General features: G+C 45.9%; 1 long non-coding RNA gene across 1 annotated transcript in view; it reads left to right on the top strand.

Annotated features, from left to right (window-relative positions):
• LOC138510170 (uncharacterized) overlaps positions 1-17,653 on the top strand; it is a 77,016-nt gene extending 59,363 nt beyond the window's left edge. The window contains exons 2-3 of the long non-coding RNA XR_011280336.1: positions 9,937-10,336; positions 13,877-17,653. This is a non-coding gene — a long non-coding RNA (uncharacterized lncRNA). The remainder of the gene's footprint in view (positions 1-9,936; positions 10,337-13,876) is intronic.
• The last annotated feature ends 8,957 nt before the right edge of the window (positions 17,654-26,610 follow it).

Raw genomic sequence — 26,610 nt, forward strand, 5'->3', positions numbered from 1 at the left:
TCAACCCTTGTTGATTCAAGAGAAAAAGCCAAAGTGAGATGCAAAGAACTAAACAGTGGAAATCCCTCAAACTCTGTATTGGCAGAAAACTCATTCAAGATATTACTGCTTTAATTGGAAGGATTGCCAGAGGAAAAATGAAAAAGTCTATCCTTCATAAATGAGAAAATAGCTGCATTAGATGACAATGCATTACAGATGCTGTATAAGAAGACCGAAATAATACGGAGATCTATAAACCACTTTAAAGCCTTCTCGGCTCAAGAACGCTTCCCTGAAGTATACAATCAGAGGAAAATTGATGTCACCCTCAGCAAGCCTGTCCGTAGAGAGAGAATTAATGGAGTACATATAAATGAGAAGCCAGCAGGGAAGGATCTGTCACCACCGAAACAAGGAAAATAAAACAAAAACAAAACTGAGATTGACTTAGCTCATAGAAAGAAAAGGGTTATGGCGGCATTAACAATGACAATGTCCCGATTCCTAAAGCTGTATGTGACCTTAAATACCTCATTACAAGATCTTCAGATGGGAAATGAGAAGACAATTGCTCAATTGCTAAATTTGGAATGCTTCTCAAAGAAAATCGAACAGAGGCTTGATATAGAGGCTGAAATCACCAACACATGGCAAAATCACCTTTGCGATATGGCAAGAAGAGAATCCAATGACAAGTCACAATTAATGGAGGCAATCATAGATGATTGTAAGTGGATGAGACAATGCCACAAAAAAGCTGAAGAAGACCTCCATCTGCAAAACAGACTACGCCGAAAGATATTAGAAACCATCATGAATGGACAAGTATATTTAAACCGAAAATCTGCAAAAGCGACAAGTCCAGGAATGAGAATTGTTTCAAAAGATAAAAGTGATCAACCCATAGTGATTGAGGGGAATGAGGGGTTAGTTCCCAATCCAGTGAAAAAAGGGTCTAAGGAAAAAGTGACGAGGAATGATGAAAACTCGGACAATTTACAGACCAAAGACGCTCAGTCTAAAAGTAATTTTCCCATATTGCAAGATGTAGCGACCTTGGAAACCTCTAAAATAGGAACTAAAAGAAAACCTGAGATAAAGGAAAGCCTCCCTAACACAAAGGAAATGAAGGAAGCACAGAAGAAATCAAAAAACATAAAATCCCCTCCTAAAGGGAAGCTAAATGGATGAAGAGTGTTCTTCAGGAACATAAGATCTTCCCCTAAATTGGAATTAAACCAATGCGCAAAAATGCGGGAAGAGAAATGTTCATAAGAGAAGATCCAGTGTCCCCAAATAGGGCCGAAGAACCCTTAGCGATACGGGATGACACTGAAGACAATGATCCCTATGAGGTTGAATCAGAAGCAGATCTGAGTGACCTAATAGAGGCCACAGAAAAAAACCAGGAGGAGGATGAGTGGGGAGAGCTCGGCTCCGGAGAATAGGAAGACATTGAGGAAAAAGTATGAGACCTGATGGTGAGATCAAAAGCAAATGTGACACCAATAAAGAAAATGAAAAATAACAATAATTCAAACAAAGAAGGAGAAAAAATCAAGGAAAAGCTGAAAGTGAAAAGGATGAGTGAGAGGGAAAACAACCTTGCCAACTTTAGAACATTGGAGGGCAAAAGAAAAAACTGTACAAAAGGCAAAATGGCAATATATAATATGGTGGTTAACAGACCCATAAAGGGTAGCGAAGGAGATTGTAGGGTTAAGGAAACATATGATCGAAAGCACAAGGAATCATATGTCCAACGGGACGTTCGACAATGTAATAAAAGTGACCCCCAAAGAGAAGTGGATGGTTATAAGATCCGCTTAGAGAATATTTCAAATCCTTCTAAAAAGATAATCCTGAATAGAGAAAAAGTTATGAAGCTCCTGAGACAAATCCCAAAAATGAGACATATATCATCTGACGATATCCGAATAGTGGAATTTGTGAATGAGCCTAGGATGGACTCAGTAATTCTGCACCTAACCGCGCCTAAAATTAAAGATATGCTCTTGGAAGTGAGACATGAACTGGTTCATTTTGGATATGTAATGACTGATTATAGTGATTGGAATTCAAACCCGAGCAATACTAACAGAACTATAAAGGGAAATACGATGTCGAAGTTCGTAAGAAAGGAATCTAAGGCGAGACAACTTCATCCTGAAGTAAACAAAAATGAGATGAAGAAATCATTAAACCTGAAAAAACGAGAGAAAGGAGAAGTTAGAAGACAATCAAGATCAACAGAGAGAGAAAGGGAAGGAGAATCCAAGAAGGTGGCCAACAACAAAGATTTAGACAAGCCCAGTGAGCATGAACATCTGGTAAAAACCTCATGTTTCACCATTGACAACTCTAGAAAACAAATACAAGTACTAAATTCAAGAGCTCAATGCAGAGAACAAGTTTAAGATTGGTTGTGGATGGCGGGTGCTCTGGTAGCCAACAAAATGCAACAGAATGAGAAGAAGGACGTTGGAAAGAGACATACCTGTGCATCATGGAACACATTTGGTTTCAAACACCTCTATTCAGGAGAGGATAGTTTCCTCGATCAATATGAAATCCTATGTTTAAGGGTAAGGACAAAACCCTGTGTGAAAATTATGAGGTTTATATCAACCCGGCCAAGATAGGCGTAAAAGGCAGATCGTATGTCAGATTTATAACCTTGGTCAAAATTGATTCTGGATTATTGGAGCCATAAAAACAACTAGAAAACAGGCTATTCAAACTTCTACTAATAAATACATACTGGAGCGAAAATATGCCACAATCACAGTCTTACTTGGCAGATATAATGAAAGAGGTGAACAGATCAATGTTGTTTGAAAAAGATCAGCTAATTATGATCTGCGGCGATTTCAATATTAAACTTCTAACAAAAAGCAGAAAGCCGATAACCGAGGTGGAGCTGAAGGGAAGAGCCCTACGCTGGATAAACTAAATGAAAATTAGGCATCTGAGGATGCTAAATGCCCAAAACATAGGAGATATCCAGGGAGCTGATACCTGGTGCAGGTGCATTAATAAAGCTTGTCTTGATTATTGTTTCATCTTGGCAAAATTATCTCAATGGATCAAATCTTTCGAGGTAAAAAAAACAATAAAAAGTGACCATGATTTACTGAGGATTGAAATGACAAACCCATACAGGAAACATGGGCCCAGATGAAGAACCCAGTTGAAGTCACTTGGAGGCTAAATAGACTACGGATAAAACACAAAGAATTACCAAGACTGGTTAACAAATATGATAGACATGTGCGTGAAAACCCGGAAGATGTGGAATACAGGTGGATGCTAAAGGAATTTCAGATAAAGAAAGGAGTAAATATGAAACCATTAATAGAAAGGAAACATGCCTATGATGTGACTCTAGTCCAAAAAAGGAAAGATTAAAGCGGTGAATTAAAAATGTTGACTAGAACTGAATGTTGGAATAAACAGGAAAAGATCTGGAAATGTAAACAAAGATATAAGAACTGGCGGAAAGCCACTCAAGAGAGTCGAGCCCAACAGGACGCAGAAGAAATGCTAGCTGCGGTTAGTACAAATAACAGCAGAAACCTATGGGATATTATTAATCATGGACATGATTATCAAACAGCTATCAACAGAGCACAGATATCGGAGGAGCGTTGGGTAGAGCACTATACTACTTTATTCAAGAAGAATAATGTGGTGAAGAGTGAAGAGGCATGCAACGATTGGACTGCATGGAATATTGACTTTGACAGGGGAGAATTCCTAAGAATTATTAAAAACATCAGTTCATCGAGGGCGGTCGGTCCTGACGGCATTTCAGACTATGGAGGTCATTACGACCCAGGCGTTAAGGGTTAACGCCGTCGTTAACCCTTAACGCCTGATTCCAATTTTAACGGCTGCTTTTAGCAGGCGTTAAAATCCATGGCGCTAAACCGCCTTGGTGCTAATTACGGCACCGTAATTTACGGTGCCGTAATTAGCGCCTTCCCCACTCCCATTATGCCCTATGGGGCAAAAATGGGAATGGGGAAGGGTAAATGGGAAATGGGGATTTACCACCCCACTCACCTTGGAATGGGGCGGTAAATCCGCCATCCACCATGGTGTAAACATAGTTTACACCATGGTGGTAAAGTTGGTGTACTTACCGCCTGGGTCGTAATGACCTCGAATGTCTTAAAGGAAAATGAGGAAAGTTGGTCTGACCTGATCACCTCATTATTTACACTAATCCTAAGAACTAAGATCTTACCGACATCATGTAAAGAAGCATTACTTGTACCTATTTTTAAAATGGGTGACCAGGGAATCCATTCAATTACCTGCCAATAGCCCTTTTGGAATCGATATGGAAACTATTTGCTACACTATTACCAAGAGACCTAAAAAAATGGGCAATAATGACAGGAATATTAGACCCAAGACAGACGGCCTTCATTGCCGGGGTAGGCACCTTGTTAAATCTTTTTATCCTGAATCTACTTAAACTACGAGTGCTTGCATCAAATACCAAGGTCTATCTTGGATTTATGGACCTGGAAAAAGCGTTCGATACAGACTGCCGCAAACGCTTGTGGATGAAGCTAAAAAAATGGAATTGTCCGAAGGACCTAGTAGAGGCAATACAATGTTTCTATACGAATACTACAATCCAGACCCGCATGACACAAGAATGATCCTTTTAGAGAAAGATACAAACTTTTAAAGGAATAAAACAAGGGTGTGCTCTGGCCCCATATCTGTTTGTCCTCTATTTGGCAGATATGGGTGAATTCCAAAAAAACATCAGAGCATTTCCACCAAAAATGTATGAAGGGGTAATCCCATGGATCCTATATGCGGACGATCTAGTCTTCATAGACCAGACAGAAATTGGTCTGTAAAGACGACTAAACAAAGATTATGACAATGGCGTCAGTTTGAGGGCCAAGAAAAAGGGGAAATCCTTTAGTTGGTCTATCACTGGCCAAAAAATGGAAGAATTGGACTCCTTAATATATTTAGCAACTAGGATAAATATGAATATCAATGAACAGGGACAATACAACCTGATTAGAGAGAAACTCATAAAATTGACTAATCAGGGGAGAGCCATCCAGAATCGTTATGGTAAATTTTGATGATTCCAATTTGGACTGTCTACAAACAAAAGGTGGTGGATCAGAGACACTCTGGAAGATTTGGGGAGTGTGTGAGGCCTATTTTCGTAAAAAGATCCTGAGATTACCCAACTCATTACCAGGATATATGATTAGACATGAACTCCTACTTGAATCATTGTCATCAATTACTATGTGGAAAACAGTCTCCCTTTTTGGAAAATGTATAACAACTACTCCAGCTGTACCTTTTGAGATCCTGAATAACAAGAGAGATCTGAAAGATAGATACTTGAGGCTATGGGGGAATCGTTGCAGTGAATTCCTGAGGGCCAATGATATTGAAGTGGAAACGTTAATAAGCAACACTAGCAAAGTAAAGAAAATCCTACAAAGAAAGGACTGGATGGAAACCTTTCAATTGAGGTCTACCAGTAATTATGGCTTTTCCTTGATTTGGAAAGTAAAGAAATTAAATCAATTGCCGAAATATCTAAAAAGGTTTCCGTCGCCCCACTACCAAGACCTGTTGATGAGATGCAGACTAAACATATTACCGACAAAAGTGGTTCTGTTATTAAGAAAAAAAATTAAGCCCCTGGAGGCATTTTGCCGTTTCTGCGAAAATCAGAAGGAATAGAGACTATAAAGCATTTCATATTAAATTGCCCCGGATTTACATCAAGTAAAACAATGTACTTTGGAGAATATGTGGGGCTATATGAACTGAAGACTGAGGAAGAATGCTGGGAAGGGCTGATGATGGCTGAAAAAATTGGGGCAACGATCGCAGCCTTAAAACTGCTGGAGCTAGTAGTGTTGGGTTACAGGCTGCTTTTAGTAAAAATACTTGGACTCCTGTACTGCCTGCTGAGTGAATGAAGTTGGATTTGTAGTAAAGTGTACATGAAGTAATGTTAAAGGTTTAAATGTGATATAACCAATAAAATCTTTTTTTTTTTTAAATCAAGCTAACTCAAAGACAGACCAGGACTGCAGAGTCAGGAGAAGCTGAAAAAACAGCTTTGTATGAAGAATAAAGATGAGTCTATGGGCCTGGGATCAAAGAAGCTACTTCAAGGAATAATTGCAAGATCCCAAGGGGGGCAAAAGGATAAGCCATGTACCTAAGACATATTTCTCATAGATTAAGCAAAGAGGAAAACATCTGCAAGAGCCAGGTATTGGCCAATTAAAAGTGCAAAAGGCCTATGCAAGGTGGTGTGAGCAAGTATGTAGAGGCTGAGATGAATAATGAAACCTAGCATAATTTAATTAAATAGCAGTAAATAGAAGGTCGAGATGGACAAATTCGTGGTCTCCTAACATGTGATTCAGAATTCGAAAACAAAGGCTGTTCATTAATCTTCAAAAAAAGATAATGGTGTGCCTACACTCCCTTAAAAGTCCCAGAATAAGAGAACAGTATGCAAGGTCAACTACAAAGGAGAAGCCTTGGCCCAGGGCCGAACTGATGAAAGATGATGGATTAATTGGGAAAGTGGGGAGTAGTCTGATGTTACTTTCGGCACCTCGGCCCCTGTTTGCTTATATTCTGATAACAACCCTAAAGTTCAAGGTTGGGAAAGCATGCCAACTAATCAAAGGGTCTATGTAGCAACATGCTTTACAATGTTGCAAAGACCAACCCGCTGACATGTTTCTGCTATAATCAGTATTATACTTATTTAGAGGTAGTTTGAGGTGTGCCTAAAAGATAAGAGACAGCCAATTATGTTATTAACACTTATACTTAATATAGGAACATATGTTCCCTTAGACAATCCCTCCCTTCAATAGGTTTTACAGTTGCCTCATAGAATGATGTCACACCTGACGTACATTAAGGTATAAAACTTTTGTATTATCAAGTTTGAGTGTGCGTGTTTACTACAGCTTGTTGTTGTTTGCCAGATTACACTACATTATTTTATGCTGATAATAAAGTATTACTTTGCCATATTCTTTGAGTCTGTCTGGTTATTTGGGTCCGAGATCGTTATTGGTAATTCCATATAGAACATGAGGGGCTTCAAGGTGCTAGAGCACACCTGCATGTGTCCCAATATTATTGAGTGAACCCTATTCCACGTTGGAAAGATCATGCATACAGCTTTCACTTGTTGGCCATCAATTACTTTTCGACTGGAACACTCCCTTACAGTTTTGTTCACGCACCTTTTGGCACACGTCTGAAATCTGGTCGAAAGCCACTTTCGTGTGCAATGTGCAGCGTTAAAATCCCATTATGTGTAATCTGATGGACACTGTGGAATACTAAGTGTATGCTACTTTCAATCTTTCTCACTCTCTTTTTGGCCACAGTTGTTTTTGAGCTGATAAAAATGGATGCGTTTGGGGCGGTTTGATTCTGTAGGTGAAAAGTGCCTGTTTTCCCTTTTGCTCGTAATCCATAATCCTATGTTGGCCCAAAGGAGAAAGAGATACACAGCCAACCCTCCTTGTACTTCTATGCCTGGCTTACTGGCAAACCAGAGATGGGGAAAGAGTCAGAGGCACTCATTCAAAAATAAATAATAAATAAATAAATCCAATTCTGAAATCACAGCTGAGACTTTTGGGATGTAGAGCAATCCTATACAGGCTGTCGGATCAGAGTGCAGTTTGTTTCTTTTAAGTCCCCCCCCCCCCCTTGATGAAAGCATAGGCAGAAAGGGAAACTGATCATTGCTAGTCCAGCCCCATCAACGAACAGAAACCGTACTCAGGGGCCAATGAACAAACAGGAGACAGAGGAGACCGCTCACTCTCAGGTACAACCTCTGTTCCCTGCATGCAGTCATGAGCAGGTGCTATGGCAGGCCAGCTTTGCTCTACAATCCTTCAGCAAAGGGGCTCTCTATGGACAAAGAGAGAAAAACACAGGGGAGTGAGAAGTTAACTCAGGATGGTAAATGTTGAGGTAAATCATAATGAACCTAGTATTTAAATAATGTGGGTTAGGCTTTCTTTGCAACTGTCACCCTCATGACAAACAATAAGACAATAATGTTTAAGAGTTCATCTATTAGCGAAATATGTCACATTACACTGAACCGATAGGACGAGATCGACTTTTCTATCAGGCAGAGCCCTTTATCGAATTGATACAACAGTTCTATGAAATAGGCCATGTTATGTCAATCCTCTTCCGTTCAGTAATCCCTACGTCAATCTTGGGCATCGCCAAATCTTTGACCCTAAAATTTCCCACGTTGATATGTTGCCCTCTTCCTTTGCGCGTGTTCTTCCTTGTTGACAGCGCGCAGAGGTAGACCTCATCAACCGTACCATCGTTTGTTGCGTCAGTAGTAGTGCTCCTATCTCTCCATCTTTGCAGACCATTATAAATACTCTTCATCCTCTCTAATCCAGACGCTCACAGTAATCCTTACGGATCTACCTTTTTGTCTTTATCTCATTTCATTTTGTAAGAAGCATTTCCCTGTCGTCGTCAGACTCCTTTAAGAGGATTTAATTTAAGTTCTTCTTCAAACTGTTGCTAAGGCCACTAGTGTCAATAAAAAGAAGCCTGCATTTGCAGTTCAAATATTTACCATCTAAGCACGCATTCACATCAGATGTGCTTTTATGTATGTGGGTTTGAGTTGCATTGTAAAATCACAAAATAAGTCCCAATTTAAATACCACCGGTTTTCAGCAAGCTTTCTCATTATGAGCTTGGATTATTTACCTTATGCTGAATTTTTTAAATACTTCATATACCATTACTAACAGCTGCAGTCCCACATATAATGATCATCTCGGCCACAGGAGGGAAATGCAACTTTTAAACTTCTCAAAATGCAGACATGGGGTCTTTCAGGATTCGTCGTGCTTTAATACATATTGGGCCTCATTACAAGTTTGCTGGTCCGGTATTAATGGCACCGGTAAGCTACAGGCACCGTTACTACCGGACCGGCAAACTACGAGTTGTGCTCACGGCTGCCTCTGTGCCCTCCAGGTCTGACAGCATGTCGGATGCACCAGCACTATTCACGAAGGGTGCCCGTGCATCTGGCTTCCATATTTCCCGGCACCTGGGAAAGGGTGATTACCGGGTCCGGCAATGCCGTAATGAACCAGTAATTGCCCATTCCTGGGCGCCGGAAAAATTAGCAAGTTTGGCAGCAGACCTAGTGGCGGTAAACTCATAATTGGCAAGCAGCCCTCAGAATACCGCATGAGGTGATTGCAAATACTGCATGTGGTATTCCTGATGTGGATATTATGTAAGACCCAATGAGGCCATTAGTGTGTCCCAAAAGACACGCTTAGCCTCAGCAGCTGGAGGGGACCTGAGATTCTGCACATGGCGCGGTTCTAAAGGGCTGGGATCACTTCTCCCCCATCGAGTGAGCACCGGCTCACGGTGGCGGGCAGGCATTGACTGAATACCAATGCATTGTGCATTATGCTGCACAGGGTGCAGGGCCTTCACTTTGTGATAAGAGAGTGATGTGTTCTGTTTAGGGTGCTTAACAACCACAACTCCACCTAGTTACCATCCCTGGAAATTCACCACCAGTTCAGAGTCACATCAGCAAGGCATTGTGGGTATGCAAATTAGATCAAATGCAAGTCTTTTACTCCAGAAAATTGGCATTGTTTTACAGGGCAGTGTTACTTTACAAATCGCTTAATTGCCCCAAGGCAGACATTTCATGTTACTGCAGACAACTAAATACCTTGTTGAAAGATATTCAATGCATCTAGGGAAAAGACTGCAGATTACACAAGATTACTGCACATTTAACATTGATTTAAACTGAAAGAAAACTGTTGCAAAAACATCAAAAACCTACTTTTCATTACAATCTGATGACAAGAAAATCCCTCTCTTTCCCTGTTACAGCTTCATCTCGGCACAGGAGTACCGTACAGAGCCCCTCCACATGTGTCCCAGATGCCTTGCAATTCCCGTTGGGCTATTTCCACATGAAGCAGCTACCCATTTAAAAACAAAGGCTGACTGCATTGAAACAATGAGGCCATCTGATGAGAATAGATTCGGAAGCCCGCCTTTGCCGCCTTTCATTTGGATAGCTGCCCCTGAAAAGCAGCTTCCGACTGGCGACCCGGGCCCCCTTTAAATTCGGACTTTTAAGGCCATTCTCTGAAAGCCCTGTATTTCCCTGTCATGCCATGGATGCCGCTCCGCTCGCTACAATGCCTGAAGCCGATCCCGAGATCACGATGCATACATGTCCAGGAAATCCTGCTACCATACCGCAAAAAGCGACTACTTTGGAAAGGTAAGAAGAGTCACTTCTCTTCCCAGAAATGCGTATGCTCGCCCATCTTCAGCTGTGCTTCCTCGAACTGTATCTCTCTACCACCACCAACGCGCTTCCTACCCGCTCTGCCAGGGTCATGAATGCGGCGCCTTGTGGCACATGCCCCAGACCAATCCACAAAATTGGTCGATCCTTCAGGCTTCTCTGACCACTCTGACTCTTACCAACAGTATCGCATCACGTGCCCCTAATTCAACTGTTCCTTTGATCCCTACTGACTGCGATGTCCAAGCCCCCCTTATTGAGATTGCACCATGCGACTTCCATTGTCACTGCCCTCAACGCCACAACACTGCACATGTCCATCAGTTAAATGCCACCACAGCCCAAGCCCACAACCGACTACAGCAGCCTACCTATGCCTATCACAAAGCCCTGGTATTCCACCAACACTCCTGCACTATGACACTCCCAGGCCCCACTCCATTACTCCCCACAGCACTTAATAGGCAGGCCACACCCACAGCCATGCACCACTCGATCTCGCTTCGCTCCCACAGCCATCCAGTCCACTCAACCCCTTCTACCAATCTTGATGCGCTGCTAACCTCCCTCTCTGTCCTGTCCTACCTGCCACTTCGCTGCATCACGCGTCTGCTCCCAGTTACACTAGACAAATCTAAACACAGGCGCAATCTGAGCACAAAGCTTGACACATCCAACATTATGCCCAGTACTACCACGCTCTACTCAAATGACTCTTTATGCTATATGATGTCTACCCCAGTACATTTAAGTGCACCCATGATGCCTCACCCCATGATGCCTACCCAACTGATAGAAGCACCCACCCACGCCAAAGGATACAACCTAGATTGGATCCTCATGGCTAACGCGACCATTGAGATCTCATCCATTAATACAGTACATGGTCCGCTCACTTTCTCATCCACTTAAATCTCTCCTTCACCAATCCCCTCATAGACCACATACCTGCGCAGAAGCCCGTATGACAGTGCAACACCCACAAATTGACACAAGAGGCACTGAAGACCACTCTCCTGGCCTCCCTTATCCCATGTCCCCAGTCATCAAACGGTATCCCGCAAGACCTGGCAAACCACTTCCATGCCTGTCTGCTCCTCACCTTGGACCTACATGTCCCATTCAAAACCAAAATAGCTAAACCATACAAACCCAACAGCACCTGGTTCACAGAGGAACTAGTCTTTTTTACAAAGGAACAGAGGGGCACCCTTCTCCAAATTACTACACAACACTCGTCACTGCTGCCCTTGCCTACAACAAAGTTAACACCTACAATGCCAGAATCTTCAATACGGGCTCTAACACCAAAGAGATTTTTCCCTCCAGTGAGAGCTCGAAACCCCCATAAACAGTGCTACCACTACCCGCTCAGACAAGACTTGGTGTACCATCATAGAAGATGCCTTGTCACACAAAAAAGAAAGTCTTTGTACCAAAATCGGCACCAGAAAATACTTGCCTGCTGCCAAAGCCCCCACACATTTCAGAATGTGTTACCCAGTGCCAGAGAAAGAGAGGTCGCCTATAGATAACTGGACATTGACCTGGGAGGGAATTAATAGATCATGCACTTAGTTCTGTGAACGTACACACTAACACACCCCCAAGCACAGTGCTTCAGTCTAACACACTGAAAGACAATCAACATAAAACTCACTCAATCCCTGCTCATTTAAAGGGAATATTAACAGCCTACAGAACACACAAACATGCACTCAATCTACTAATATTCACTCAAGCACCTTGAATACACCAAATAGACAATCAACTGTTGACACAATAAATATCACACACTGAAAGGCACAAACGATTTCTCGCAATAAATCACACACCCAAGCAAAAGACATGTATGCATCCTAGGGCAGACACACATACAAAATCAACAGATTAGAACCTCAGCTCAAACACACATGCATGGTCCCATGAAAACACACACACACACACACACACACACACACACACACATATAGGCTGCCTTCTCTTTACATTAGGTACATTCATGAGAAATATTATGTCATGCTGAGTTGCAACATAAGAGAACATAAAGTGCATACCATTGTAATATATATTTGGAATATTTTCAAGAAAAAGACAAGGGATTGTGTTGTAAATATATGTATATGTATAAGAGTAACTAGATTTTCTGGGGATTATACAAAGAAGAGAGATAAGGATACCTCAAATTCACGGTCACAAGAGAGGTGGCAAGGGCACACACTATAGTTCCATATTGGAGCATTAAGGATTCCTTCTGGCAGAGCCAGGCAGAAGAGCGCATGTTGAACTCCCAGAGGGGGTGATAAAAAAGAGAGAAAGCATACCTCCTCTAAGGCAGTGGAGGAAGACACGCATAAGGGGACAAATAAGATTTATGAAAAAGGTGTGGATAAAATATTCAAAATTTTGGATGAATAAGCGGAAATTGATGATGCCTGTCAAATGTATCAGTTTGGTATATTTGATAAAATAAAGATAAGAATGAAAGGCCAGACAAGTATTGACAGTCAAGATAGACTTATCATCATGTGAGAACGTCTGCCAGTGCGCAAAAGAACATATAAGAGTTAGTAAGAAAGAACATTATTTTATGTATATATAAGTTTATGAAAAATATTGATTAAATGTTATAGGTGAAAAGGGTGTCATTTTTGGAAACACAGGAGGAATGTCTATATGACCTTATTGAGTATAGTGTTACAATTGGAAGGATTATTATGAAAAAAGGCATGTACTAGTGGGTGACTAGAAAGAGAGAAAAGTTAAGTACCAGTGGACACAGAATTGTGTGAATCTCCTTATTCATTCATTATTAAGAGAGTGAGGACCCAGATGAGTACAAGTAAAAGGCAGTAATGGATACAGTAATTCTAAATTGATAGCATGTTTTCCCATGAAAAGGGTAGCAGGTGTAGATAAAGAATAGTATAGATATGCAAGTATGGCCATATCTTACTTAAAAAAAGAAGATACATGAACATAAGAAGGTGGAGCAACCCTTTTATGATTATGCTGATAACAAGTATTGAATATTTATAAATGGTTAATGCATACAAATGTAGAGATAGGCAAACATTGTATGCATATATGCCACACTTGCATGCATTTAATAGGACAAGTATTTATTCCCAGCATCATGGGTCAGTAGATTAGGGTAGGAAGGGCGAGAAAAATGTTAATTATCTCTCAACAGAATAAACTCAGCAAAGAAAGAAGAAACCACAAACCGATACCATCGAAAGAAGGACTATAAACGCACAGAGAAGACCTTTTCTACAGGACAAAAAGCACTAAAAAGCAGGCCTGCCACTGCATGATTTTCCTAATAATAAATTGATGTGCACCCTCGCTTTACTTAAGAAAAAAGGAGTTTGTGTCCTATCTAACAATGGACATAAAGAGATGACACATGACACCAGAAAGGAAATGCCTAAACACCAAAGCCTATTTTGGGGAAGTGCAGTTCATCTTATTAGCTTACCATGACTTTTTGCCTCTATTTGGTTTCTGCAGGAATCAAAGAACAATGTTATCCATGAATGCGGAACGAAGAAAGAAGAGGAGCAGCTAACGAAAAATACACCCTTTTTAAATATGTTTTTGGACTTGTTATGTTGTCTGTTTTGTCTTTCATTATTTGTACTATAAAGAAGGGGACAATTTAACCCCAGTGGTGTGAAAAATAAAAAGCCATATGTAAAAAGCTCCATCAAGAATAGAGGAGATATTTTCTCTTTTTCACTTCAAAGTGATGACATGTGAGTTTTAGCACAGCACTAAGAAGGACAACATGGGGTGTGAGCCTATGAAAAAGGTGGGGCAAGTGAGGGTAAACAAACATATACGTCTGATTTTTGGTCCCACGTCACAGGCACACACAGGTATAGGGATATATGAACATAGGTGACACTAAGGTATGGATGAAAGGGAGAATAAGCAGCCATTCAATTAAATTAAGGAAGAGGAACTGTATTAGCAAGTGTCTTTAGGAGGTAGGTGTGCTTCATAGAGAAATAGGAGCATTGAAGTAGCAATGTTTAGATTTTAGGAGGAAGTACTGATGATAAAATGCACTTAGTATTCAAGAAACTCACTCAGTTTTTAATATTTCAGGTGGCCAGTGGGCACGTGCAAGACAAGTGATTCAAGGCAACCGAGCCTACAAGCAGGGAGAAAGTCCCCCAGTGTTACAAAAAGGGATTTTAAGGGGACCCAGTCAGATGCTCATTTATTGTTTTATTAAAAAAAGGAAACAATTCTCTGTATGAAATCCCCCATCCTTGTGTCCCCCAGAACATCTAATGTCTCCTCAACTGACTATTTTATTCAAATCAGAAGATTGAAGGTTTGAGTATTCTGTGGTCACAAAACAATGTGTCCTAAAACATGACCTATGAAGGGAAGGGAAATAAATGGACCACTGAAAGGTCCATGGACTTGTAATAACAGAAAAACAAAAAACTGAGTGGAAAATGCGCAGATGGAAAACCAATAAAATGGCCACTAAAGAATGGTTATGACTCACCGTCAATACTGAGAGTAGCTGGCAGGAGTGCTGAACAATGAAAACCGGAAGTCTCTGAAGAATTCTTCCTACAATTGTAAAACTCTGCTGTGTAAGACTAACAGAGAGAAAGATCCAATAGTTGGAAGAGGAGGCACACACCAATGGAGCGCCAACTAGATAAACAAAAAAGAAAACTAAATCAAGACCATGGAATACTTAAAGTAAACACACCACAAGATATGGAACGTACACCAACCTGAGCTGTAGTAGTCAGCAGGTGCGAAACAGGTAGGTGGGAATGGATGATAGTGGTCCCCAAGGAATTCAATGACAAATCATCTAAATCAATGAAGTATAAGAAGATCTCTATGAATGTCAAGTGAAACGAGTCTGGATACTAAACATAGAAAATCACAGAAAAAGGTCTTACGAGACGGTGATAATGTTCATCTCTGAAGTCCAAGTTCAAGCAGTTCAAAGCCCTGACCCGACGGCACGAGGAGACCTGACAGTTCCTTGAAACACAATTCCCAGGATCAGAGAACCTACCCCGATGGCACGAGGATGCCTAAGTTGTAGACAGTATTCACAGCAAGCGTCTCTAGTCTCTTTATAGTTCCAGTGAGGAGTTGTGATGATGGAATTCGCCGTTGGGTGAGTGGGTGAGTGGATGTAGATTAGGAGGGTTTACTAATCAATCCGTGTTTTCAGATGGAGTGATAACGTGGAGTACAATGGCAGTATTCGAACGTGAGGAAATGACACTCCTGATGGCAGGATTCGGAATAAGCAAGGTGCAAGCAGCAGCAGGTATAATGACATGCGAAAAAGGCAGTCCGGATAGCAGAAATGGGTCAGAAAACGTGTGGGCAGCAGCAGGTATTGTAACGTTAGTTAAAGGCAGTCCTTGTAGCGGAAATGGGTCAGAAATGTTCAGAAGAACAGATGTGTAACTTACACGGAGCAGACCAAAGACACAGAGCAGATGGGCAAATGCGAGGCAATCTGGGAACAAAGCAGAGGTCTAAACATTGGAATTCACAATAGCAAAAACAAAACATGAAGTCTGTAGCACTTCAATCAGAAGCACCGGGCTACTCACTGGGGGCAGGCTTTATGCATCTATCGTCACGTGTACTGGTATCACATGATGTTCTGACATTGCGTCGTGTTGGGAGTTTCCCTCGTCGCCATGGCAATAGGAAACAGGCCAGTAACGGAGCTCTCTGCTGTAGCGCATTGGACGATGACTACCTGGTTCTTCTGGGAGGTGTAGTAAATCTTGTCTGTGACTTTACAGAGGGTGACATGTTACTGTTAGGATGCTTTTTACCCAGACCCCATGTTTTAACCAGACCCTGTGTGCAAGGGTGATTCCTGCCAAGCTGACGAATGGGAAATAAGGCAGGGACAAAGGTAGCATTGTGGGGTGGGAGAAAAGAGGAAATAAAAAACATGAAATTGTAAATGCATGACCGTATGGAACATGAGCTGGTGGGCCCCCTCAAGGAATACAAATGTCTTTTAACGATATCTCCCAATTCTCGTAGTGGCCAAAATCACTTGCTGTGCATGTAAAATAACATTTAATTGGGTAATAGGGGTAAGAACAAGGTGGAGCAAACAAAGTTACTGGTTGGGGATGCATACATGCATATAAAGACTAAAAGAGGACAATAAATACCACACCTTTGACAAAAAAGGGTACATATACATTTGATTAGGAGAATACAATATGATTAGAGACACTATTGGTTCTTTAAAAATGTCTATCATAATACCTCCCATGTTGAGGTGGAGCATTGTGTTGATGGGGCTGACTGAGACGGGGTGCATAGGTACACTGCATGCACGGGAGGGCAAACACCAGGCATACAGTTAAGTAGTGGTTGAATATTGAGTAGTGGTTGAATATCGGCCAGAGGGGGGAATGTAGAGGAGGTCTTTACCCCCTCTTATGGTAGACAGGTATATATGGTAATTACGGCCAATACTTCACTCTCCTGTCCAACATTCTAGAAGGGGGATTATTGTCTGTTTAGATAAGTTAGGTTGCCCTTATTCAAGGAAAATGTACATTGGAGAAAGGGGTCACTGCACACACTTGTCTGGGATAGGATATAAAAGATTTGCTTACATTACACACAAGCATACATGGCACAGACACTAGGCTAGAATATGTTTAGATATGAAGGATAGTGTATTGGGAGATACTCCATTATGTTATGGAAACTCAGTTTAAATGGCTACAAATCTCATACTCCCACAAAGACTTTGTCAAAAACCGAGAAACACAGACGTGAGGTGTTGTGTGCAGAAATGGGAGTGTATTTGAACAGAAGCCAGTATGAGAACATTCAGCAGTTTAAATGGTACGAATATACAGTTCCGAAACATTGATTGATGTAGAAGGATTCTCTATAAATTTCATTTAGCAGTGGGTTAAAAGGAGCTAAATGCAGGATTACCCAATAGAAAGCTGGATAACTTATCTATGTTCTTGGCGCGCTGTGCTAGGGAGTTTGAAGACTCATGTCATCCCAAACTGCTTCGAACCCAGTTCTCAAAGTTGCAAAATGTTTATTGGAAACTTGGGAAAGTATCTAGATTTGCTAATTGGCATAAGGAGTTGTGTGTTTGAAGCTGCCATTTTCTAATTTGGGAAATAGCAAGTCATCCTAAACAGGACCAATGAGAAATGTATTAAAAGTAAGGTTCAGATATGCATATAAAGAATGTGCAATCCTGTATTAACTATAAAAGGTCTGTCTGCTGACTTCAAATAAAAATTGCTCTGTGCACAGATCCCCTTGTCTGATGAGGCTTTTTGATGTATGGCTGAGCAAAGTCGCCTGGTCACACACGTGACCTTGAATATGTGACACTGCACGAGTCTTGTGGCTCGGCGTTGACCTCACCACACATGTATGTGGTCGCTTCCATTGCAATTGCTACTGGAAGACCATAAAATCAATATACAGAACTGGAAACACCCCTAAATGATTTTAGGGCTAATGCAAAGTAGATGAGACATTAATATATGTCCTTGTTTAGGGTTAATACAGGCACAGATTAATTAAACGAATGTTAAGTACTAAATAAAAATGGGCCTCTAGAATGTGGTCCAACTACAGCATCTAAAGCATAACAGTGGCTGAGTCCTGGTTCAAACAATATAGGGGGTAATTCATAGAATCCAGCGCACAAGTGGCGCACGCAGCTGACTCACAGTGTGCACGTCTGACAGTCTGCGCCAGCCGCGTGCGCTAAAATCCATTTCCACGCACAGCATATTCATGGATTTTAACATCCAAAACCAGCCGTGGCGCAGAATGGTGCAGCGACCCTGCAGCAGCGCCAGTTACGCCTCCAACCCCTCCCCGTGCGCCATGCACAGCGCACAAATCCTGTACATGGCGCACAGGCCATTGGACCAGCATACAGCCCCCCAACCACGAAAACGCCTGTAAAACACCCCGCACACCCCTCCGAATACATGTACACCCCGGCGCGTGGAGTTTCACATGCGATTGGCTCTGTGTGAGCGGGATATGTGTATCACTGGGGTTCGTGGGGAGTTTCACACGCGATGGGCCCTGTGCGAGCGGGGTCCGTGTATTTTGGGGGTGCGTGGGAAGTTTCACACGCGATTGGCCCTGTGCGAGCGGGGTACGTGTATTTTGGGGGTGCGCAGGAAGTTTCACATGCGATTGGCCCTGTGTGAGTGGGGTACGCTTATTACTGGGGTTCGCGTGAAGTTTCACACGCGATTGGCCCTGTGCGAACGGGGTACGTGTATTACTGGGGTTCGCGGGAAGTTTCACACGCGATGGGCCCTGTGCGAGCGGGGTACGTGTATTACTGGGGTTTGTGGGAAGGTTCACATGCGATTGGCCCTGTGCAAGTGGTGTACGTGTATTACTGGGGTTCGTGGGGAGTTTCACACGCGATTGGCCCTGTGCGAGCGGGGTACGTGTATTTCGGGCTGCGTGTGAAGTTTCACACGCGATTTCGCTGTTAGAGCGGGGTACGTGTATTTTCGGGGGTGCGCGTGATGTTTCACACGCGATTTTGCTGTCAGAGTGGGGTACATGTATTTCGGGGGTGCGTGTAAAGTTTCAAACGCGATTTTGCTGTCAGAGCGGGGTACGTGTATTTCGGGGGTGCGCGTGAAGTTTCACACGCGATTTCACTGTCAGAGCAGGGTACGTGTATCCAGTGGGGTGCGCGGGGAGTCCCACACGAGAATTGGCAGTGTGGGTCCTCCCAGGTGTCCCCTCTACCGCCTCCACGGCCCCTGCAGGCAGCCCACACCACAGGGGACTACCCTGCACCCTTGGTCATGTCCCGCAGGCAGCTCATCCACCATGGGCATGCCCCCCAGCCAAGCCACATGTCACCTTGCAATATGATCACCAACTCATGTCCCCCTTCACCCCCACCCCCCAGCAGTGAGGGGCACCTGCCAGCAGGCCCCCACTCATGTCCCCCAGCACCCCCACACCACAGCAGTGAGGGGCACCTGCCAGCAGGCCCCCACTCATGTTCCACTCATGTCCCCCTGCACCCCCACCCCCCAGCAGTGAGGGGCACCTGCCAGCAGGCCCCCACTCATGTCCCCCAGCACCCCCACGCCCCAGCAGTGAGGGGCACCTGCCAGCAGGTCCCCACTCATGTCCCCCTTCACCCCCACCCCCCAGCAGTGAGGGGCACCTGCCAGCAGGCCCCCACTCATGTCCCACTCATGTCCCCCTGCAACCCCACCCCCCAGCAGTGATGGGTGCCTGCCAGCAGGCCCCAACTCATGTCCCCCAGCACCCCCACACCCCTGCAGTGAGGGGCACCTGCCAGCAGGCCCCCACTCATGTCCCCCTGCACCCCCACCCCCAGCAGTGAGGGGCACCTGCCAGCAGGCCCCACTCATGTTCCACTCATGTCCCCCTGCACCCTCACCCCCCAGCAGTGAGGGGCACCTGCCAGCAGGCCCCCACTCATGTCCCACTCATGTCTCCCTGCACCCCCACCCCCCAGCAGTGAGGGGCACCTGTCAGCAGGCCCCCATTCATGTCCACCAGCACCCCCACCCCCCAGCAGTGAGGGGCACCTGCCAGCAGTCCCCCACTCATGACCCACTCATGTCCCCCTGCACTCCCACCCCCCAGCAGTGAGGGGCACCTGCCAGCAGGCCCCCACTCATGTCCCCCAGCACCCCCACCCCCCAGCAGTGAGGGGCACCTGCCAGCAGGCCCCCACTCATGTCCCACTCATGTCCCCCTGCCCCCCCAACCCCAGCAGTGAGGGGCTCCTGCCAGCAGGCCCCCACTCATGTCTCACTCATGGCCCCCTGCACCCCCACCCCCCAGCAGTGAGGGGCACCTGCCAGCAGGCCCCCACTCATGTCCCCCCCTACATGACATAAAGATGCACAATCATGGCCCACTTCTACACCAAAATACCACAGCACATCACCCCATTCTTAAGACGCAATGATTTCCCAATCCACCCCACACTGACATTCCTATCTCAAGACACAAACCAAAAGTCAACTATGTACATCAACACATGTCCGTCACACACACACACTGGTTGGCATTGATTGTGTAAACCCACATTTTCACATGCATGAACCCAATGAGCGAATCCCACACATGGAAGTAAAATATCAAAATGTATTATGTACAAAAATAAAGCAATGAAATGAAAGCATAACAAAATAGCAAACATCAAATGAAAAGCATGTGCAAAAGATGAGTAAATGAAAAGTATAACCAATCCAAAGAAATCCGAAAGAAAAATAGTCCAAACTCTCCCTCCACCAACGCAAATCCAAAGGAAACGTAAAAAGAAAAATCCATTAATCCATGGTGAAAACAAAGGAAAAAGTTCAAAATAATCCATTGTCCAACTATGTACAATCCATTGTCAAGGGTCCATGAGCCCAACGAAAGAAATGAAACCTACCTAAGAAACTACCTAAGAAAAAAACTATATACAAATGTGTGGGGCATAGTCCATTCACCCCAAATCAAAGGAAAAGGAAAAGGAAACCTAACTCTAAAAACTATTTACAATGGCAGCGGGCTAGTCCGACGGCTCACTTCACGATTTCCCGGGCCAGGGCATCATCGAACTCTTGCTCGATGTCCCGGAGGCGGTCCTCTTCCATGGCCCCGAGGGTTGCAGGGACGATGACATGTGGACCTCTAACTCCCTGCGAATTGCCTTGAGGCACTCGGCCCGCCTCAGAGCCCTCCGCATGGAGTTCTCCGCCCTGACCATTGTGAGCCGTGCCTCTTCCGCCCACCGCCGCTCCACACCTATGGCCTGGCCCAACCGCTGCCACACGGAAGACACTTCCAATCCTGGGTCCTCCTGCCCTCTGGCCGATGCCTGCCCCTCCGATGTTAAAGGCCCCGAGCCATCATGGCTCCCACCTTGTTGCTGCTGCTGCTGTGCCTCTGCCTGTGCCCTGGCTCTTGCTGCCTGCACGTCCTCCTCCGGCTGGGGTGCAGTTGTTGAGGCGGCCACCCCTGCTGGACGTCTGACTCCCACAGAGAAATGGAGGGAATTATCACGTAAGCAGTAAGGAGAGGGACTAAGAACTAGACTAAAAGAATGAATGGTGACCTAAACCTAAGCCAACATTCTTATTTATGACCATAAATAAGAATGTTGGCTTAGGTTTAGGTCACCATTCAGCATTGGTAGTTTGTTGTCCAGTTTCATTTAGTATTTTCTTCTGTTTATTCTGTTTAAAAGTTTGAAGAAAAACTTATATTTGGGTTCTTGTTTGTTTTTTCAATTACTGTTTTTTCAACTATTAACTTTCTAACTATCAAACAAATGCATTTATATGTTTGTTACATTGCTTTATGTCCAGTTGTTCATGTATTATTTACATACCTATTTCTTTGCTAAATAAATATTTTCTACTGTTTTTCAAATATGAGACTACCCTGATTGCTTTCAGAGTCTGCTACAGCCTAAATATTTGAGTGATACCCCTGTGGTACACCCTGACAAATAACTTGTTACTTGAACTAATTAGTAATTGAATCTATAGCAGTACAGACCCCATTGTTTTAGTCTAGGACGTCCGACTCCCGACTGTGGCAGGGATGTATCCTCCACCAGCCTGACCTCAGGGTCAGAGGCAGCTCCACAGGGTACCCTGGTGATACATGGGTGGGAAGATGGCATGGAGGACGACTGGCGCATAGGGGGTTCAGGTGAGGAGGGGGTCGGAACAAGGTCCAGCAAACGGCGGAATCCGGCCCTGGTGACCCATCCCAGTAGGTCAACGCGGTCAACGAGGCATTCGAGATGACGTGCAGTGTCCTCACGAAAACACTGCAGGTCACCTCGCATTCCCCCCCCCCGTTGACGCAACGCCATCCAACTCAGGACAGGCTCAACCCGGTCCCTGATAGCCACGTCCGCAGGGAGAGGAAGGCCAGTTGTTGTAAGCGGATCCCCTCCCTGAAAACAGGTCTGGACATAGGCATCCCTGCTGGTGCGGGATGATGCAGTCACAGGATCGGGGACAGGATTACCTACAGGCACCTCTGCGGCGGCCTGTGCTGCCTCCTGTCCCTGCCCCTGCACTGCACCACTAGCACCAGTGGAATCCCCACCTCCAACCTGGATGACTCTGTGCCATCTTCCTCCGTCGGACCCTGTGGGATCTCAGCTGCCCCTTCTGCTGCCGAGGAGTCCAACTCCGATCTCTGCCTCTTGGACCTACCCTCGGCATCTGCGGCCTGGGACGCGGCACCGGACTCCTCACTCCCTGACGAGATGACAACCTGGGAGGGGAGCCAGGCCTTGCGTCTCCGGCTCACGGTGCGATCCCTGCCGCCTTGCTCCACAGCACCCTCTCCGCCCTCTTCATCAGTTGACGCTGCAGACAGGGAGAGATAGGACACAGGTATCAGGGCACTGTACAATGGACTGATACACACATGACAGTTGCACATGAGTGGCAGTGTCAAACTTCAGGCATCACAATCCCCAACACACATGTCATTTCAACTCACACACATGAGCAATTCCACAGCAATATCGCACCAGGCAGCACCATCCATACACATACAACAGCATGAGCAGCCAAAGGTGAGCCTGACATCACATGAAACACGGGGAGTGCACAAGACATGCACACACACCACCACACTTACATGCATGCATACATCTCCACCAACTGTCGCAGTGATGAGATCGCCATCCATGTCACGTCTACATATCAGTGTCACATGCATCCATGTTGCATCACAGTTGCACACTTGTCAAATATACACACATGCACATGTACACAGTGCAGATACATGCAGCTGGAACCAACATCCATGTGTGATACCACAACCATGCCAACGTACATACACAGTAATTCAAACGTGTGCTCCCACATCTGCATTTGGCCTGCATGCTTACCCACACATACACCATCCATGTGTCTCACACATGAGAGGACTCGCATGTGTCAGCCTCACGCTCCTGTACATACACATCCATACATGGCCCTACAAAAACAAATGTGCAACCTGCACACTACTGACACACCACGACACGCACAGCGTCCAATCAATATGCATGTACACTTACCGCTCAACTCCAGACGGGTCTGCCTCTCAAGGACCTGGTCGTGGAGCGCTGGGCATATGCGTTCCAGGACCCTCATTTGGTGGTCGGACAGGTGGCCCCGGCGCCCCTTGGCATCCGCTGCCTTCAAGAGGCCCCGGGCCTTGTTGAGGGACCTGGACCTGAAGTCCTCTCAGCGCTTCTTGACATGTTTGATGTCGCGGACTGCCACCCCCTCCTCGTTGATGGCAGTCACGATGTCTATCCAGATCCTCGTCCGTCCTTCATAGTCGGCGCGTGAACTTCCAAAGAGGGCATCATACTGCCCCAGGACCTGCTCCACCAGGACACCAACTTCCCTGGCACTGAAGCTGGTGGCCCTCTGCCTCTCGGGCTGGGGGTTGCCAGTGGTGCCAGATGGTGGTGTGCCCGACATGGCAACCCCAGAGGCAGGTGTGGGTGGGTAACTGGGTCCTGGGGCTGGGCTGTGGAGCGATGGTATCCCAGTCGGGAGTCTTCAGTTCCAGCAGGGGTGGTCACAGCAACTGCACCCCTGCAGATGGCTGATGTGATGTACAGGCAGAAAATAGCAGGGCACGTGGACAGCAGGCAGGCAGGCAGCAGCAGATGGCAGGTGGGAGCGTGCTCGGGGCTCTGGGGGGGCAGTAATTTGGCCTTCTGGGAAGGAGCGTGGTCTTCCGTGTGTTGTTGCGTGGCCAGCTTGATATGGAGTGATTTGGCATGTGAAAAAATTGCACGTCTGCGTGTAATTCGAGGAAAGGCCCTTAGCGCGTAAGCACATCTGTGACGTTACGCGCGTGGGCGTTTCCCTCGTGACGGCATAGTGGTTCAGCGCGCGTGAAAAAACTGCACGTCCGCGTGTGAATGCGTGTAATCCGAGGAAAGGGCCTTTGCGTAAGTGACGTGACGCGCGTGGGCATTTCCCTCAGCACGGGTTAAAGGTGAGCGGGGCCAGCAGTTCACTGTACGTGCCTTTCGTGGAGACCGACGTGTGTTGCTGCTTCGTGTTGTTTCACGCGCCATCACAACTTCACAGCGGATCGAGGACGTATCTCTTCTTTTGACAGGGGTATTGGCTACGCATGTTTTTCATTATCACGCTAGTCAGACGGTGAGTCGCGCACGCTATTTTTCCCACTGCGGGTGCCCCTGTGTATCACACCGGTTTTTGAGGTCATAGTAGCCTGCGTGTCCCACGCGTACGCGTTTTTCGTGTTACTGGATGCCACAGCGTACTGCGGGAGGTTGATTCCACGCACGTAGGCTGCAGTGTTGCATGCACGGTTTTACTGCAGTTTTGGGGTGCCTGAGCGTTGCGTGACCCGTCACTACATCACCGGGGTCACATACAGCCTTGCAGGTGCAGGGGGGCTGTTAACATCTTGCATCCCACCCCCTTCACCCCAATTGCCCAGGACAATTGTGGTGTACACCTCCCATTGGCACTCCTCCATTTGTGCCGGCACTACTCCATCTGTGCCATGGTTGGGAGGCCACCAAAGGCGAGGGGCGCCTCAGCTGGGTGTCCTCCTCATGGCAGGCGTGGTCAGGAACGTGGCCAGGGTGACCAGGGAGTAGGGGGACTCCAGGGTGTCTAGGGTGGCTGCAGAGGGGGAAGAGGCAGGGGTGCGCCACTTGAGCATGATGTTGTGCCATGTGTCGGTGCAGTTATGCCACCACCCCCTGTGGTTCTGGGAGATGCAGCTTCTGCATCTGGCACTGGCGCCCGTGTGACCCAGCAGTCTGTTTCATCGACTGCCACGGGCTCAAGGGTATTGGTAGCTGCAGGTGCAGCTGTGGACACCACCACCCAGGCTCAGGGTCTGCCAGCGCAGGCTGCGTTGGCACTTGAAGAGCCCTTGGAAGATTTCCAACAGGCCAGGAGGGAAACCGTAGGTGCACGCAGGGCTGCCCTGACCAAGACACGTGTCCCTGGGGCAGTAATGTTATCTGCTGACCCGAACAGCCGGGTGTTGGCAAGTGCAGGGGCAGATGCAGCCAACAACACCCCGGTTGTGAGTCTGCCAACCAGGACAGTCGCGGTCAATGACCCTGCCACAGCGGATGTTGCTGCGCAGGGTCCATTAGAGGGCACCCAGCTGCCACTGATGCAAGTCAGGCCTTTGGTCGTCCCTTCACCTGCCACTCCCTTGGCTCAATTCACCGGTGCTACTGGCCATAGTGATCAGGGCAGCATTTGCCAGCCAGGGTCTGCGCCACAATCCAAGAGGAGGAAGGTTGCACCTGCAGCACGGGCTGGGACCCCACACACAGCCACAACCTCCAGCACGTCGAGGAAGAAGCCTTTCTGCAACCAGGCACTGGACTACCTCGTCGACTACGTGCTGGGCCACAGCCGTGACATGCTAGTGGGTCCTAATTGTCAGACTAGGGCTGCCCACCGTGATACCCACTGGAAGCAAGTTGCGGAACATGTGAGTGCATTCGGCCATGAGGTGCGCATGGCGCAAGAGTGCAAAAAGCGTTGGAATTACCTCAAACGCAGCGCTAAGGCTAAGCGTGCCTCAAATTACAACTTGACTCTGGTGACTGGCAGTGGGCCTGCAACTGAGGAGGAAGACCTCACTCTGCATGATTCACTCATTGCGGAGTTCATACCATCTGAATCGGTCGAAGGAGTGGGAGAGATGCCAGACTTTGATGCCCAGTCCAGTGAGTGTTGCTGCGTGTTTGTTGTGGACATGTGTGTTTTACTTGTGTGATGTGTTGTGCATGACTGCCACTACATGTCATGTGTACATGGTTCTGATGTGCAAGTAATGCAATGCTTCCCTGATGCATGTCTGCTCTGCTGGATGGTGGACATGTAGAGTGGACGGCGACTGTCCGCATCATCACTATTGCACCCTACTCACATGCTGGTCACCAGGATGCCCCTCAAGTCCATGTTCCAGCTCATTGGCACTTCTGCATGTAGCGTGGGGTGACCTTCTTCTCAGCCCAGAGACTATGTCATAGCATGACTGAAGTGCATGTGTCCTCTGCCTGCATGCGGGTACTCCATGTAGGCATGCTCCCTTGCCCCTCCACCCCCCCTCTGCACCCCAATTCCACCTTAACACTGGTATGCTTCAATTCTGCCGTTGAGTACTTCCCTGTTCATGCGTCCTGTGTACATGCT

This window comes from Ambystoma mexicanum, chromosome 6p (genome assembly GCF_040938575.1).
Source record: "Ambystoma mexicanum isolate Mex_15411 chromosome 6p, UKY_AmexF1_1, whole genome shotgun sequence".
In the NCBI taxonomy this organism is placed as follows: domain Eukaryota; kingdom Metazoa; phylum Chordata; class Amphibia; order Caudata; family Ambystomatidae; genus Ambystoma; species Ambystoma mexicanum.